Below are 16754 nucleotides of genomic sequence, written 5' to 3' on the forward strand. Positions count from 1 at the left end.
CTATTTATATTCATGAGTTGCCCTCTCATAACTGGTTGATTACTGCATCATCAGTCTGTACAGAAAACGATTACTGGTAGTAAAAGATGCAAATTTGACTTTTTTGGTACTATTAACATGCAAATGCTTGAACCAAATTGCTACAGGCTTATGGGAAAGGAAAAGTTAAACTGCTGAGAAATCAGCATACTACATAGTGAGCAGATAAAAATATGTCATTCTCAACAGCACATTTACACCAATATAGGCAGTGAAAGGCTGGGAGACTGTTTTTCACTCACAATTTAGAAAAACTTGGATGCCACTGGAGTAAATGACAGAAGCTGCCTGCCACAGCAGTGGAGACAGCTCTCCAACTAGATATTCGTTGGACTTCAATTTAAACATAAATCTTCAGAATATATGTAAGATGGTGAAATATTCCGATGAAAAAAACAGCTCAAGAGACTTCTATCATCAGTTTAAAACTGTCAGTCAGCACGTGAAACTATTGAGTCAAACCAAGGGGATAGAAATTGTTAACTGAACCTGAAGTCAAACCAAAGATAAATGCTGAGATTTCTAATATTATTGTTGTAATAAATTAAAACAAACCATTTAACATTCTTACATATGCTGTGCAAGCGGTAGCCCAAATTTGTTTGTAGTATTGTAAAGAAAGTGCAAAGTAAACTCTTGGAAGTTATAAATAAAGTAAAAAAAGCACTAAAATTATTATAATCTTTTGAAGCAATATGATAAATCCGAAGCATTCAATACATACATCTCTTAACTCCAGGAAATGTGAATTACCTGGTTTCTCAACTGGTAGAAATAGGTTGATAATGCATGACTCAAGATGCGAATTGCTGTGGTTTCACGTAGAGTTGAATCTACCCCAGTGAAGCGCAACATTTTTCTAACCATTAGGCCCTCTCATACCATCCATTAGGCAATTAGTGTGGTGCAAGCTGCTACTTTTCAGCTGTTCCATCTGAAGCCTCTTACTGTTTTTAAAAAACAAAATACTTTAAGTTATCACCCCTCAGAGAAAATACACTGGGAATGTATTACTACACTGGAAATAAAAGCAAATCCATCGGCAATTACTGCAGAACAGCTGATGTATCACAAACTAGCCAAACCATAGTAACATAACCACCCACGCATCTAAATGACTATGGTATAAAAGGTTAACTTAGACCGTTCTAAGTAAGGAAACAATTCAGTATTTCTTTTTATTCCATGCATTTAGTGTGACCTCATATGTTCTTTACCATAAACCTTCCAAACTGTGAATAGAATACAAATTAATTTTCTAATGAGTTTTCTATAATGTTATTAAAAAAAACCCCAACCAACCTTCTCCATGTCCTCCAAGGCAGATGAAAGCATTATGATAAATATTTTAAAGACAGACCAAGACAGAAAGACAATTGAAATAGGCTGGTTATCAGCATAACAACACTGTATCAGACAGAGATTCTTTGTCATTCAGCTGTTACAACCACAAAATGATCCTTTTTTGTCATACTTTCAACCTGAAACAAAACAAGGCAGAGCTCTTTAAAAGTCTTATCAACTGTAGAATTCATTGCATATCTCTAATTATCTACACTGATTATTTTCTCTGAACACATCCAACCTGTACCTGAAGAGAGGATAAATGATTGCTGGAAAAAGAAAGGCTTTATCATAATCACATACCGCAGAATTGACGGCTATTAGTATTGCAACATTTCAAGCAAAACTGCAAAGCATAAAGGCAGGTTTCTTAAAAGCATCACAGTGCTTTACTGTACATAAAACTCCAATATTTGAATTGAAATATATAAAAATCTGCTATACAGTAATGCATAGTATAATATACACATATATATATTTGTAATAGAGTTGTATATTATATAAGCAGCACTTACAGTGTTCTAGACATTAAAAAAGTTACAGTTAATGTTTTAGGATCACAGTACCACTTCCACGTGCTGCTGTATTATAAACAAAAATTTCAATTCATGACTGACAGAACTTGTTCTATTGCAGCAGAACAATTAATTAGCTGTCACATTCCTTTTTGGTGATGCGTGTAAGTAGTTCGTCATCACTTATTCAAGCAAATGGGAAGCATTTTTAAAATGCTTTTAAAATTTCAAAGACTATGGATCAGGTCCACAGAAAGAGCACAGTACTCTGCTTCTTTGTTTTTCCATGTATGGCCCCGTACTTGCTGAATGCAGTCCAAAACCACTGAACAGGGTTTTTTTTACTTCCTCTGGCTTTGGTATAGTGCTTACCGTGATAACACCTGAATATTCACAAACATTCTTACAAAATTAGTTACAAAATGCATATAAAATATTGGAGTACTGTACTGATTAGTAACTTAAAAATAATTTAAAATAATCTTGCTAAATTTGGATGTCTAACTGAATGTTCAATTTCTTTCGCCACTTACATAGATTTTAGGTGTTCAAAGCATGGTTGATTGGCTACAGCAAAGAGTGTTAACATTACAGCAAATCAGATCCATAGTCTCAAAGAAAAAAAAAACAACCAAAAAACACCCAAAAAACACACATACAATTAGTAACCACTTGGGAAAAGCTAGATTTTAGTGACTCACAAAGGATCTCACACACACAAAGAAAGATCAATGACAAAGTCAGAGTAAAATTCAGTTCTCCAATGTAATGTTCAACTGCCTCAAGACTAAGTCCATCTCTTCTTTTTTTCTGACCTCTGACTCATTCTTTACACTTATTTGGGGGGGCACGGAGAACTGGGAACTACAGTGAGAAAACAAAACAAAAAAACCTCTCATTATTCACTGTGATGCACCACAAATTTCAGGATTTGGGGGACAGAGGGAAACAGGAGAGGTGTATGGAATTGTATAATTAGAACTTGCAAAATCATAGGCTCTTCTGTTTCCAGAATTATTTAATTTTTTAATTCCTTCAGAAACACAGCCCATTTAGCTTGTTCTCAAGTAGGCAAAGCAAAACTCCCAAATTCCATCATAAGTCATCACCCTGATGGAGTGACAAGCCACCAGAAGATCAATCCATTGGAGCAAGCAACGGTAGAAGTCAGGTTAGTATCTTTTATTCAGATGAGTATCAGAAAGCACTGAGAGCCTTTCTTAGGTGCTTGCTTGCAGCAGAGGGAGATGGTGTCATTCAGGCTCCTGATTGCAATGTTCCTCAGCAGGCACAAACTTCTGTTTGTCTTCTCGAATACAAGATTTACATCCCTGTCCCTTCCAGCATGAATGCAGACCCATCCCTTACCTCCTTACTCCAGTTTCATTCTTCAGGTATCTCCAGCTATGTTTACTTCTCAGGCTTCTCATCAAAACCTCCTTGTCTAGCATATCAGTCTCATTACTCCAGACATAAAATTATCCCATTCTCTTTTAAGTTCAAACCACCATTTGAACCTCCTCTCCTTCAGCCCCAACCTCTTCCCTTCTGCCTACCAAAACATTTTAACTTATTTTCTTCCCTACACCCACATCCAGTTCTTATCTCTACTGCAATCAAATCAGGCAAGACAAGGCAAGGGAGAGACAAAGCACAGAAGAAACCATCCTTCTGTTCAGTTTTGGGGCACAGCCCAAGCTCAGACCTGAAACTACAGGCCAAGACCACCTCAGATAGGATCATACACATTATGGTGGAATCTTCAGGTACTGTGCTATAAAGATAAAAGAAGTTTTATTGAGCATAGGCCAAATACAACTTTAAAAAAATATAGCTGATCTGAGAGCAGATTTTCACAAAGATAACAATACACACATCCTTGCCATAAAGGCCATTTCTCTTCAATTCCAGTCTTGTCCTACAACAGAGGAGTTTGAGACAACATTGGTCTTAAACCAATGAAAGAAAATGGAAAGAAAGAATAAGGTAAGTTTAGTTTGTGCCAAATTAGTAGTTTTCATTTTGCAAAAGGGAGGCAAAGACAAGATAAATCATAATTTGGAAATCAATTTACTAATCAGTTTTGGCTAGACAGGCTTAACAAAAGTTTGACTTCACTTCAGAACCCTATATCTAACCTAAGAGACACTCTCCTCCTATGTGCAGAGCTAAAAAAATAAACCATACAAATTTCTACTCAAATATATCTATATTCAGTCCATGTTTTATATTTTCATGACCTATAGCATTATATAAAAATGAACTTTACATACTTGTAATTTGAATTCCTCAAGAGGGACTCAACGCATTCATGTTAACAAAATACATCAAATAAAAGCAACTCCTGTATCAATACTTGCCGTCACATACACCAGCTGCCCCTGCCTTTGGCATTCCAATCAAGTAAGATTCTTCCAGTTCCTCAAACTCCTAATAACTGGTAATTCAGGTGACAAAGTGTAACATGCACAAACAGTATAAATATTCAGAATCAATTTCTGAGAACACTTATCTGGAAGAAGGTAACTGTCATTTTTTCCCTAAAAGTTCCTCATGGTTCAGGTTATGCAGAGACTGTAAACCAATGAAGATGAAAGAAAAAAATATTATTAAATATTTAGAGGAGGAACATTTGGCAAAATTAAACATTAGATCTAGAACTTGGATCTACATTTTCTAAAAGTATTAACAGAATTCTGTAGCAAATTTACAGTAACAGATAACTGTGTAGCCTACATTTGAATTCCAATTTGCTCTGAGACAAAAGCTAGGGATACAAGCCAAGAGATTCTTTATAATTATCTTAAAATAAGGTAAGTTTATATTGGGAATTTGGCTACTGTTATTTTCACTCATGTAAGTTCAAAAAAACCATAATTAAGTTTATTAGCATCAAAATATCTGATTAAATTAAAAAACCCAACAAAACAACACAACAAAATATGACTTTAAAACTGTTAATTTACTTGTGCTTTCTTCCCTCCTCTTCTGTATGCAACTGGAATCAAGAATAACCACTTAATTAACAAAAGAATTAACAAACATTGTTCCGCTGGTTTAAACAAGAATATAAGCTAGCTACACTGGATCAGACCACAAACCTCCCTATCCTAGTATCCTGTCTTTGACAAGTCAACAGAAGATTCCAACAGAGAAATAAAAAATCCGTTCTCCTGAACCTTCCCAGTATCCAGCAATCTGCACCTCAAGTGCTTCCTCAGAGTGGCACTGTATTTAATAGCTTTCAATGAATTTTCTTCCTTAAACTTCTGGCATCTGCAATGTCTTACAAGTAAGTTTCATAACTTAAAATACACACCATCTCAAGCAGGCTCAAACATCTGATACCCCTAGCCTCTTATGGCTTTCTCTGCCATTCATGATTTCACAGACCACTGTCATATGCTCCCTAGAGAGATCTTTTTCCATGATGCAGTCACAGCCCACTGCACCGAGTCTGGCCGGGATGGAGTTAACTTTCCCCATAGCAGCCCTCATAGTGCCTTGTATGAAAGGTTTCCAATAGCTTTCATTAGCCTTGTTACCTCTCTTTCCTTTTCCAATCTTGCCTTTTAGAAATCCAAGCAGACTGTATCAGATGGATCTTTATTATCTACAAACTTGCTGGTTCCTTCAAAAAATCTCATAAGTTTGTTTGATGCAAGACTCACTAACAATAGCAGTGTTGACTCTTCCCCAAAACGTTACCTTTCTCTGAAATGAGTAATGTTAATGTTTGTTATGATGTCTACCAAATTGCCTGCTGTGAAAGTCATTATTATTGGCCAACCGTTCTTTAGAGGTCTCCTGGGAACTTTAATAAAGTGACATGACACCAGCCAACTTTCAGTCAGCTGAGACCTAATCAATTTTAAGTAAAAAGCTGCATATTACATTCAGCAATTTGGTTGTTTCACCCTCAAGTTTCTTGAGAACCGTGGGCATGCATTATTTGGTCCTGACAATTTGCTGTTTTTCCTTTAAAAAATTTCTTTTACAACACTTAAATTTGTCTTAAAACCTCTGAAATATTGCCTGTAACTTCCAGCATAGGAATTTTCTCCAAGTTCTCCCACAGCAAACATTATCAAAAAGAATCTTTTCTTTTCCTGCTGTGGCCTCACCTTATATGAACGCTCTTTCTATTTCTGAGAACGTACTAGTCCTACAGGCATTCTGGGAGGCTTCAAGTTTCTTATGCATTTGTACAAATATTATTAATAATTTTTTATAATTTTCTACAAGTAATTCTTCAGATTATTTTTTATCTGCCTTGGACTATTATATTTAAGCTGTCTGTTCTACATACAAGCTCAACTTTTTTCAAGAATGCTTACTTTTTCCTATGAGCCTTTTTTACCATCCAGTTTAATCACAGCATTTTTCTTTTTATCCTTGCACCTTGTTTTGAAAAATGACATGCATTTGTCTCAAGTTTCCAGTATGATGTCTTTGAATCGTCTCTATGCCACCTGCAGGGATTCTAATTTATTTACTTTCCCCTTTTACTTTAACAATTTTTCTGAGCACAAGTGTAACGGGTCTTCTGGTTTCCATTGCTCCAATATGAATTTTGAATGATTGCTGACATTGCAATCATCATTACAAATATGCTCTCTGATTATTATTTTGAAGCAGATCCTAAATATTCCTCAGGAAGAAGTTAACAGTTGCTTTTCCTCTTCTGGTTTCTCTTATTGTTCAATAAACAATCATTGATGGTATCTAAAGATTTAATCTGAGCACTCCATCCTCATGCAAATTCTAAACAATCTACATAAAGATATATTTCATTACTGTAGTTTTAAAATTCTTACGGTGCCACAAAATGCAAGATCTCTAAAGGGAGACAAAGTCTTGTTGAAACATTTTAAAAATTCTTAGCTATTTATCTGATTTCTTAGCTGACAGCAGAGGACCAGACAAGTGCTTGAAAGAGTTTCCATAATTATTCATATGTATACTCAGTTGAAGACATATTCACATTATCTGCACAATACATTTATTGTTTTAACTCACACAAACCATCTACTTCAATACACGGTAATAGCTCTCGACAGGATTGACATTGCACAGTACAGCTTCATGAAGAGATACTCATTCTATTCCAAGATGTTTTTTTTTTTAACCATCATGATATGTAACTCATTCTTTACCTAGCAATTAAAATTAATATCGATATTAACTCCAACTCACTCAATACCCAACAACTTAAAATTATCTGGATTCTTTAGGCTTGTGAGATTTTCACTAATCTTAAATACATAGATGACAACTTGTAAAAAAAAGCAATACTGTTCTTTCTTTTGTTCAGACTGGTTTGTAAGATAGTTTTTGCAAACTTTTCTACTGAGTTTTTTCTACCCATAATACCACTATTAATTTCTAACTTTCTTGATAAAGCCTCATGTAAGGGACTACCCAATTTTTAAAGTCCTATAACATAAATCCAGTATACTACTGATGCAATGAGGAATTCTTTTAGACCTTAGAAGCACATTTTTCTTTTACAGAATGTTTAGTAATGATTTCTTAGTGGTCCAGTCCATAAAACAGCTGCTTCAACCCTTATAACAGTTAATGAAGCTATTAACAAGCTTCAGGAAATCAAAGTCTCAAAAGAAACTGTAGCACCTCAATCTAATGGAGGAGAGTGACATCTACCAGAGCCTTACCAGATGCAAACCTGTTTTAAGCACCGAAATCTTAGCTTGCTGTGTGATCCAGCACCTTTCCTACTCCAGGGTTCCTCTGCTGCATGTTTGTTCTCTCACAAAAAACCTCAAGATTCACTAATTAATTGGGTAAACATGTATCATATCTTTCTTCAGGAACAGGTCTACAGAGGGATTTCAGAATTATTTCTTTAGCTCAAGTACTAGCAGTTAAACTAAGATCAGTGGGTTCAAAATCTACCTGTAATCTGTTTATGAAAGACAACAAAATTTGATATGATTCACAAACTGACAATTTTAATATAGATTTTGTGCTTACAGAGTAAAACAGTTTAAAAATTCTAATGTGAATCATGTATATAGTTTATTCATTATATATTACATACTTTGCTGATGTAATCTAATGAAGGACATGAATCATATGGTATCCCTTCTTTCCCCGGTTTAAGAGGTGCAAATTTCTGATAATTCGCCCACACAGAACACACTTCTTTAAAGGAAGATACAGACTTATGCTTTTAAGCAAAATATACTTTATAGCCCATTCTATCATGAATTACTTCAGCAGCATTAAACAGCAGCATCCAAAATCAACAAAGGTTTCATACCCATGTGGGGACAAGAGAACTCAATTAAAAATATCAACAAGAGGTTTTAACTTGTGAAGAGTTTGGTCACTGATATTAAAGGCAACTAATGCTGCAGTCAGAGAGCACCGCAATGTTTTGGTAAAGCATATGAACATTTTCCTCCAAAATTCACAAGATTTAACTAAAATGCAAAGTTAAACATGAGTACAACTTAAGATTTATACAATGTTCACAGAATTTTTCAGGTTTCAATGATATTTAAAGGCATAATATGATGTGAACACACAGTTGCTATGACTGCTGTGCTATACAGTGAGAACATACTACAGCTGTCTAATGCACGTTTCAGAACACTAAACTTTTAGTCTGCTCCCACCACCTTTTGAAACATAGATTCAATACATGCTGATAAGTTTACATTAACACAGTAAGCTAACAGACTGTTTGAGGTACTGGTTAAAGTAATGAGGATATCTCTAGTTTTTTGCAAGTTTAAATCCCAAGAAAGGAAAGGTGGGGCATATAAACTTGTATAGCCTATTTCTACAATGACATAAGTGTTATGAGTAGTAGTCAAAGGTACTGAGATGTTTCTAGTTTGTTCATACAAGCTAGCAAGGAGTATGTTAGAAAACTCCTAGAGAACTACAAGCTAAAAAACTTCGGTAGTACTAGCTCAGTAGCCACAGTGGCTGGAGTTCAACATTGACTCAGTACTTAAATATTTGCTCAGCTCTTTTCCCAGGATTCACAGCCTGAGAAGAATTATGTGCTACTGCAAACATGCCCTCAGCAGTACCTGAACTAGTTAGCTATATCTACACAAAATTTCACACTAACAGGTACATAGTCTTCTAGGATAATTCCATTTGAAAGGAACTTCAAGAGGTGTTAGAGTCATAATACATCAATAGTATATGTTTTCTATGAAGGAATAAATGTTATCCCGTATCCCCATCTTACCTTTATACCAGGAGTAGTTGCCAATTTCAATTCCCTTGTGATAATTTCCATTTCAAGCCTTATTTCTGCTAGGGTTAGAACTCCAAATATTAACAAGCAGTTAAGTTTTTACATCACGGATGGAATTCCCCTTGCAACTGCTGTAACCCAAAATGGGATGGTAACCATTAGCCATCCCAAATAGTTTGGGGACCACTGCTGTACAACATGTAAAAGAACCAATTATTCAGCCAAAATAATGGTCAGTTTCTGAAATAAGGCCATGAGGCCAAGCTACCAATAGCAGAAAGAGAATAACTAATATTTCACAAAATATGCTATGAATCCACTCTAGGAACAACACGTTCAAGTGATTGCCTCCAAAAAAGAACAACTCAAAAGGAAATCACAAAATAAAACCTATGTGTCTAAATTGCCTCCAAAGACTACATTAGGCATTACCATATTTGAGTTGAAACTAATTCTTTCACACATCACGCCTACTTTATCTACAAAACTTTCCCTTTTTTGGCAGCCATACGTGAACTATCCCTCATAGAAGAGTTTATTCTGGGCTACAGAGACAAAAAGCATCTTCACTGCTTATGTACAAATATATTTGATTTGTAACTTTATAAGTGCACCTTATCAGCCAACTTTCCTATTAATTGCTGTATAACACAAGCTAACCAAAATCAAGCTATATCTGTTGAAGTCTCCTAAACCTTTCAGGACATTTCTGAAGACATTAGCTTTATACTTGTTTAACTTCATATCTGGAATAAAAATAAAAGTCAAATGAAAAGTAGGAAAATAAATTTACAGGATCAAAGTTAGATTAAATTTGTATTTTCATAATCTTTGTATAAACAACGAGCAAAACAAGCAAATCTTACTGTTAGCCAATTACCAGTGAAAGATTATTCCATTTCCAGCATCTCATACTAACATCACACATCTTCCCAATTTATTCCATTTCCCTATTAAAACTTAGTTTTTTCTATGTAAGCGAGCAGAAAAGTTCTGAAAAGTTCTGTTGACTCTACATTGTGTTCCAAAATTTTAAAATTGTGGTTACCTGTTTAAGATGTATTGAAAACCTATGAAAAAAGCCTAGATGATAAATAATGCAGCTTTAATATATTGTGATACTATACTGAAAATGTAACTTTTTGAAAAGTAACAATTGGACTGCTAAAAATAATCCAGCAAATAACTTATCAAAAACTTATAAAGAACCAGCATGGGTATTCCTTGCAGGTCTGAAGAGAAACGCTTCTCAGTTTGTCTATTATAAATTTACAGAGAGAAGTTTTTGGATCAGAGCCCAGTTACAGTCTCACAAAGTAATAGAACATACAGGATGGTAACTAAGAAACCTGAGACAAGAATGGTTGCTGTAGGTTGTACTGCAATTAGGAAATGTAATAAAAGCCTGTTGCTTTGTCTCAATTTAAGGTAATTGTGGTTAACCCACAGGTGTTCTTGAAAATTTCATTTTAATATTTTTATATCCTTAATTCAAGGAGGTATTATAGTAACTGTTTAAACTGTTCAACAAATTAAACAGGTTCATTTTTTTAAAAAGCATTATAGAAATTCAATGTTTTTTGTATAGTATCCCAGAGCAACAACTTTTAAAATTTGAAATAGGATTGTTTTAAGATCCTAAGTCATAAACAATGAATTACTTCTTAAAAAAACATTTAATTATTATTTTTACTGTTAATACATGACCTAGCAAGGAAAGAGTGACCTTTTCTCTGTCTATAAAACTGTATTTTGGGGTCCCTGCTGTGGCTGCCTTTTGAAGTCAGTGACACTGAAAGGATAATTTTTTGAATAATCCATTTAGTTACAAAAGCAACGAAATTTGTTCTCTGTGAAAGGGAGCAGAACCTGCAGAATACTTGTAAAAACCCAAACCATATGTCCAAGATGCAGCCATTTCTCTGTAAGTATGCCAAGACAGTTATAGTAATTCCAACCGATCTTACATAATAGAATCAACAACTTTCCCCTGCAAAAGGAAATGAATGTAATAGCATGGTATCATTTCTTAGTGAGCTGATTTTTCTGCTGTTCATTTGTCTCCAGATGTTTTGCACAAGAATCTGCTATGGTCAGGCAGAACTTTGAGTAGCATCATCCTGCAACAAAAAATCCTAATGGCAGACAGTTATCACTTCCAGAAAACAGCCAAACTACATGTTACTGCAATTTATTCGTTCTAAGAACATACAAAGTCATTAACTTTGACATATCAAGCTGGTCTCTAAAATCACCTTAAAATAATTTTTAAACAAATTAGTTATTGTCACTGCTAGATGTCACGTATATTGCTACACTGAACTCATGACTGGTGCAAATTCTGCCCAAGGAACTGGTCAGTAGGCGGTTAAACTCCATAGACTACTTTTTTACAGCACAGGAGCCAGAAACCGTTAGAAAGAGCTAGGACAAGCCAGGTCCAAAACAAAAAGAGGCAGTTCTTCAGTAACAGGTAGTAAGTAACCTGCCTTATTAAAGGAAGTTGTGGATGCAAGAAGTTTAAAAAAGTTCAAGGGGAAACTGGGCAAAGGAGAAAGTGCCCATAAGTTGAAGGGGAGACTGAACAGGCACTTGTAACTAAATAGCTAAACCACATTAGGAAGTCCCCTGAGCTGAAAACAGGTGGAAGTTGGGAGAGTGTATGAAGGGGGTGGGGGGTGGGGGGCGGGGTGGGAGTATCATATGTTATCATATTTTTATCCTTCCATCAGCTTCTGATTATGGCTACGTTCTCCCCCCCCCCCCCCCCCCCCCATGATCTTTAATGCATTTAATTGCACATTAGCCCTTGTAATGGATGGGAGGATGATAAGCAGCAACTTATGATTACTGCTTTTATTGATTTTTTTCCCCCCTTGGTGTGCTGCTTCTGGAGATACTGCAATAACAGGCAGATGCATAGGACAGATAGAAAAAGTTCTAACCCATCTTTTGGTCCCCAAAATCTGTTTAATATGACATCTTCAAGTCAAGGGTGTAAAAGATATTTAACTGATAAGAACAGATGTTAAACTTGACCTCAGACAAAGATCAGCGATTAGCAACAGAATATTAAGGTAAACAAACTCTTAATCTGAGCCATTTTTATGCTTTTATACTAACGAAACTCACAAGTAACTTCACCATTTGTTTAAGAACAGTTTACTGAGTTTAATGCCATTTCCTAACTCTACCTTTGCTACTGAAAGCTGGAGAAAAGATTCTTATAATAAGAAAATATGGTTAAAGGGAATTAAAATACAATAAAGACCTAGAAGAAGAAGCGGTAAGAGCAAATGAGTAATAGTACCTGCAGCTACTTAACTTTTATTAACCTGAATTAAAACTCACTATGTTTTTCTGAACACTTAAAGTTTACAAGACAAGCTTACAGATGATACCAAACTGGGGGAACCAGACAGTACATGCAGGGGCACGGCTGCCATCCAGAGGGACCTAGACAAGCTGGAAGAATGAGTGAACAGGAGTCTTATGAAATTAACAGTGACATACACAGAGCACTGCACCTGGGAAGGAAGAGTCCCCTGCAATGATACAGGCTGAGAACTGTTCTGAAAAGGATGAAGAGCTCATCATGAGCATGCAGTGTGCCCTGGCAGCAAAGGTGGCCAACAGCATGCTGGCCTATATTCACAGGAGCACAGCCGTAAGACCAAGGGAAGCGATTGTCCCCTCTGCTCCGCTCTTGTGAGACCATACCCGGAACAGTACATCCAGTTTTGGGCTCCCCAATACAAGAAGGACATCAATAAACTGGAGCAAGTTCAGCAGAGGAACACCAAGATGACTACAGGACTGGAGAACCTACCCTGTGAGGAGAGGCTGGAGGAGCTGGGCTTGTCCAGTCTGGAGAACTGATGGCTTTTGGGGGGACCTAACAGCAGCCTGCCAGTGTCTAATAGGAGGCCATCAAAGACAACAAAGCCAGGCTGTATCCAGTGGTGTGTAGTGGGAAGACGAGAGGCAATGTTGAAACAAGAGAAGTCAGACTAGACGTGAGGAAAAAGTTTCTCACTATGAGGACACACAAGCAGTGGGACAAGGTGAAGCAGAGTACCCAGAGTGGCTGTGCAGTCTCCATCCTTGAAGGTTTTCAAGGCCAGACTGGACAGCACAATATAACAGTACAGGAAACTTAAAAAGATCATTGCGGACTTCAAGACCAGTAAGACCATCACAACTGCTACATTCAAAGTGGACCTTATTTAGCTTGACCTTTTCACCTTCATGCTTGCTAATATCTTCCTATGTCCCACAGGCATTTTTTTTAATCTTAATCTAATTTAAATTAATTTGGAGCAATTGTTCTCAGCTTTTCTTTAGTTCTGAAAGTTGCTGCTTCTGTTCTTCAACATGAAGGAGAGATTCTATGCTTGTCATTTTTCTTCCGGCCTTATTAAACCATCCAGTGCTACTACTTCCTATAAACTTTTTAGTTTCACTCTTTGGCCTGCCATGACTGCAGTCCCACTACTATTTCCTTTATTTTCATAAAAGGATTTTCATACAAAGAGTTTTTGCTACAGGTAATTTTTATTCAGTGTGGGTGTCCTGTAAGTATAATCAAGGACAAAAAAAATAAACAAAGGTCATTAAGCCAGCTCCACTCCAACTCTGTTTGACACAAAAGCATGCAGTAAAATATTCCAAGAGTATCATTCCAGTTTTTCCAAATGTATAGACTCTGGCCAAAAATCTCTAAGTAAACATGTTTCGCTTAAACTGGAAGTTGTATGCCTGCTTTCATTTCTAATAGCCCTATTGCTAATGTTGAGATCAGGTGTGTGAAAACTTTACACTCTGACACATACTCCTTTTAAATTCTCATTCTAACTATGCTATAGAAAAGAAGAAAAAAAGGCTATCTCTTTCTTTAAAGTAATACCAAAAGGAATATATACCCCTCCTTATCGTCTCCTGCAAACTGGATACTGTGGCATATGCAACAGAAGATACAACTGCTAATCAAAATAAAATACAGAAAAAATAAAGTATGACATTGCAAACAGTATGTATGCTTATTTAAAGGAGCAATCTCTTTGGCCTAATCTAGTTACATACTTTCGTCTTTTCTAAGAGTCTGCCCACAGCAGATAAACACACAAACCTTCTTGTGCTGCACCAACTGACGTCAGCAGTCGCTTAGGAACAGCATTTGGTGCAAAAGTGGTAGTACTGAAACTATGTTTACAATTGAAAAAGAATGACAGTATGCAGGGCTTACCATAGCTTCAGGAAAAGAGATACAAATTTATAAATAAAAACTACAAGAGATCTTTTCTAAAAGGGATTCATGGGATTTTCAAAGAATGTTTATCTGCTTAAGTATCTTGCACTGAATACTAAGAGTAATAGATTTATATTTCTATAGTTTAAATGATACAATTTCTACGTCCCCCGTCCCCCCCCCCCCCAAAAAAAAAAAAAAAAAAAGAAGTCATCAGTTTGGGAATGCAAGCTTTGAGCTTCTTTCACTTCTGTTTAATCTGTAAACAAAAATTCAGATCCAGTAACAACTTCATTGGGTAACTGTTTACAGGGACAAAGCCCTGTTGTTCCCACAGCAGGAAAACAAAAGATCTCACAAAACAACCTGCACCAGTAGAAATAATCCTCCCATCACTATTTTCTAAATAGTCAAGTATTTAGGAAGTCTAGCATTTAAGGAACTTAGAAGTGCTCTACTTTAAATAATTCAATACAAAAATTATTCTGAAGACCTTCAAGAATAAAAACCATAAAACTATACAGCTGCAAAGCTGTTTGTGACAGCTTCCCAAATAAACTTAATTTTACAGTTACAGAATTTTAGTTTAGCAAGAATGTGTGTGAAAACTGTATGTACAGGTTTATTTATTGGTCCAGAGTAATTTACAAGTAAAGCCCAGATTTTGAGTAGCCTGATACCTTCCTTTCTATAACAACATATTATAAAGTTTCTAACCACTTGTTACACTTTTGGCAATCTATTGAAGAAGAAGAAAAAGTTGCATAGTTTGCACAAGTTCAAAAAATGTTATTTAAAGTTAAGTGCTAGATTTATGTATTACACCTCTAGCAGGCATTCTCCAGCTTCAGGCTATGGAAATTAAGCAGTTTTCTCATTAGAGCTGGGCCTAATAGGAATGCACTGTAATGTTAGACAGCGTAACAGAGAGAGTCTGTACCTTGTGTGCTCACATTCCTCCTGCTGACTCTGAGAAAACATGAAGGAAGAAGCTAAAACTAGAATGGCCAAAAAAAGGACATTGCAGAGAAGAAAACTCAATAATATGAGTCAATATTACAAAGCCCAGAATGCTTATTTTCATATTCTTTTGATGTATTTCCAATATGAAACCTCACGTTCAACAGTCACTTTCAAGCCCTGAACTATAGTTGGTTACTCAGACACAAGAAGCTGTGTATGCATTTATCACAGTTTTTTGCTGTACACATCTCCAATCAAAAAACTGCATGGAAAGAGAACACAATCTGCCTCTTCCTTTAAGATAACATAAGAATTACTACAAATTTGGGAAGTCTAACTGGAACACATGTTATATCAAATGGAAGTGATCAAAATCAGGAACATTTACCCTTCACCTCACCAAAAGAAACCCACCATCCATATGCAAAGTGGAAAAACTATATAAAAGACAGTAAATAGGGATAATCCTCTTTTTTTTTAAATATTAACTTCTTGACATGCAAACAGTTTTATACAATTCATCCCTAAATTCTCTAAAACCAAGACAAGGAAAAGGAGCAAGTAACATCAATTTGATCTGAAGCAGATTATGCATGGTTTCATTCATCTCATAGTATTTTTTTTGTCTGCTACTGGGAGTGGGAAAAAGCTGTTTCTGTGATTTCAATGCACCCGTAAAGAATATTGTCTCTGGACAATGTCCAGAAGTAATTTGGGCCAAGAATAGCTATTTGATCCCAAACTGAAACATTCCGACACCAGCCAACAGTCTAAGTAGTTTATCTGGAAGTCAAGCAGAGAGATCTGAAAAAAAAACTGGCTCTACTGAAGTCAGCAAAGCCTTCCTTGTTGTCTCTGTTATAGTTCAGAAATTGCTTCAGCTTGCTTTCTGATTTATATTCCTGTACACGGACTCTAAGTCAACTTTTCCAGGATTCTGAATTTACTTCCCATCACACCTCCTACCATGACAGCTGAGAACCGAGTTGCCAGTTTTCTAATACCCTTGGGAAACAAAGCATCATTTTTCCACTGCTGTATCTGGAAACAATCAAGGTGCCAAAGGGAACAACTAGCTGTTCAAAATGCTATACTTTGAGAATTTTTTAGGGGCTAGAACACAGTTCAACTGTGCTTCAATGGACAGCACCAGCAGGAGACTGTTGTCCAGGCTCACTGCTGATAAACCTCCCATACAGAGACATTCAGAAACCACCTGAATAATCTTTTAAATGTAACTTGTGATAGAAAGCAAAGACCCAGAAGCAAATGTCCAGTTGTTACCAAAAATGCAGCCAATGCACTAAGCACACACTTGCAGAATTCTAGTTAGAATTATGCTCCTACAATGCCAGCTTTGTATCCCATAAAGAGGTAAGACTTATGGGGAGATCGATTTTGTTGTTGT

General features: G+C 36.0%; 1 protein-coding gene and 1 non-coding gene across 3 annotated transcripts in view; both read right to left on the reverse strand.

Annotated features, from left to right (window-relative positions):
- Nucleotides 1-16754, reverse strand: part of PDE3B (phosphodiesterase 3B) — a 95559-nt gene that overhangs the window by 52987 nt on the left and 25818 nt on the right. The window lies entirely within an intron of this gene.
- Nucleotides 12012-12201, reverse strand: LOC126047583 (U2 spliceosomal RNA). Its single transcript, XR_007508608.1, has one exon. It is a non-coding gene; the product is annotated as a U2 spliceosomal RNA (small nuclear RNA).

Source organism: Accipiter gentilis, chromosome 17, assembly GCF_929443795.1.
Source record: "Accipiter gentilis chromosome 17, bAccGen1.1, whole genome shotgun sequence".
Classification (NCBI taxonomy): Eukaryota; Metazoa; Chordata; class Aves; order Accipitriformes; family Accipitridae; genus Astur; species Astur gentilis.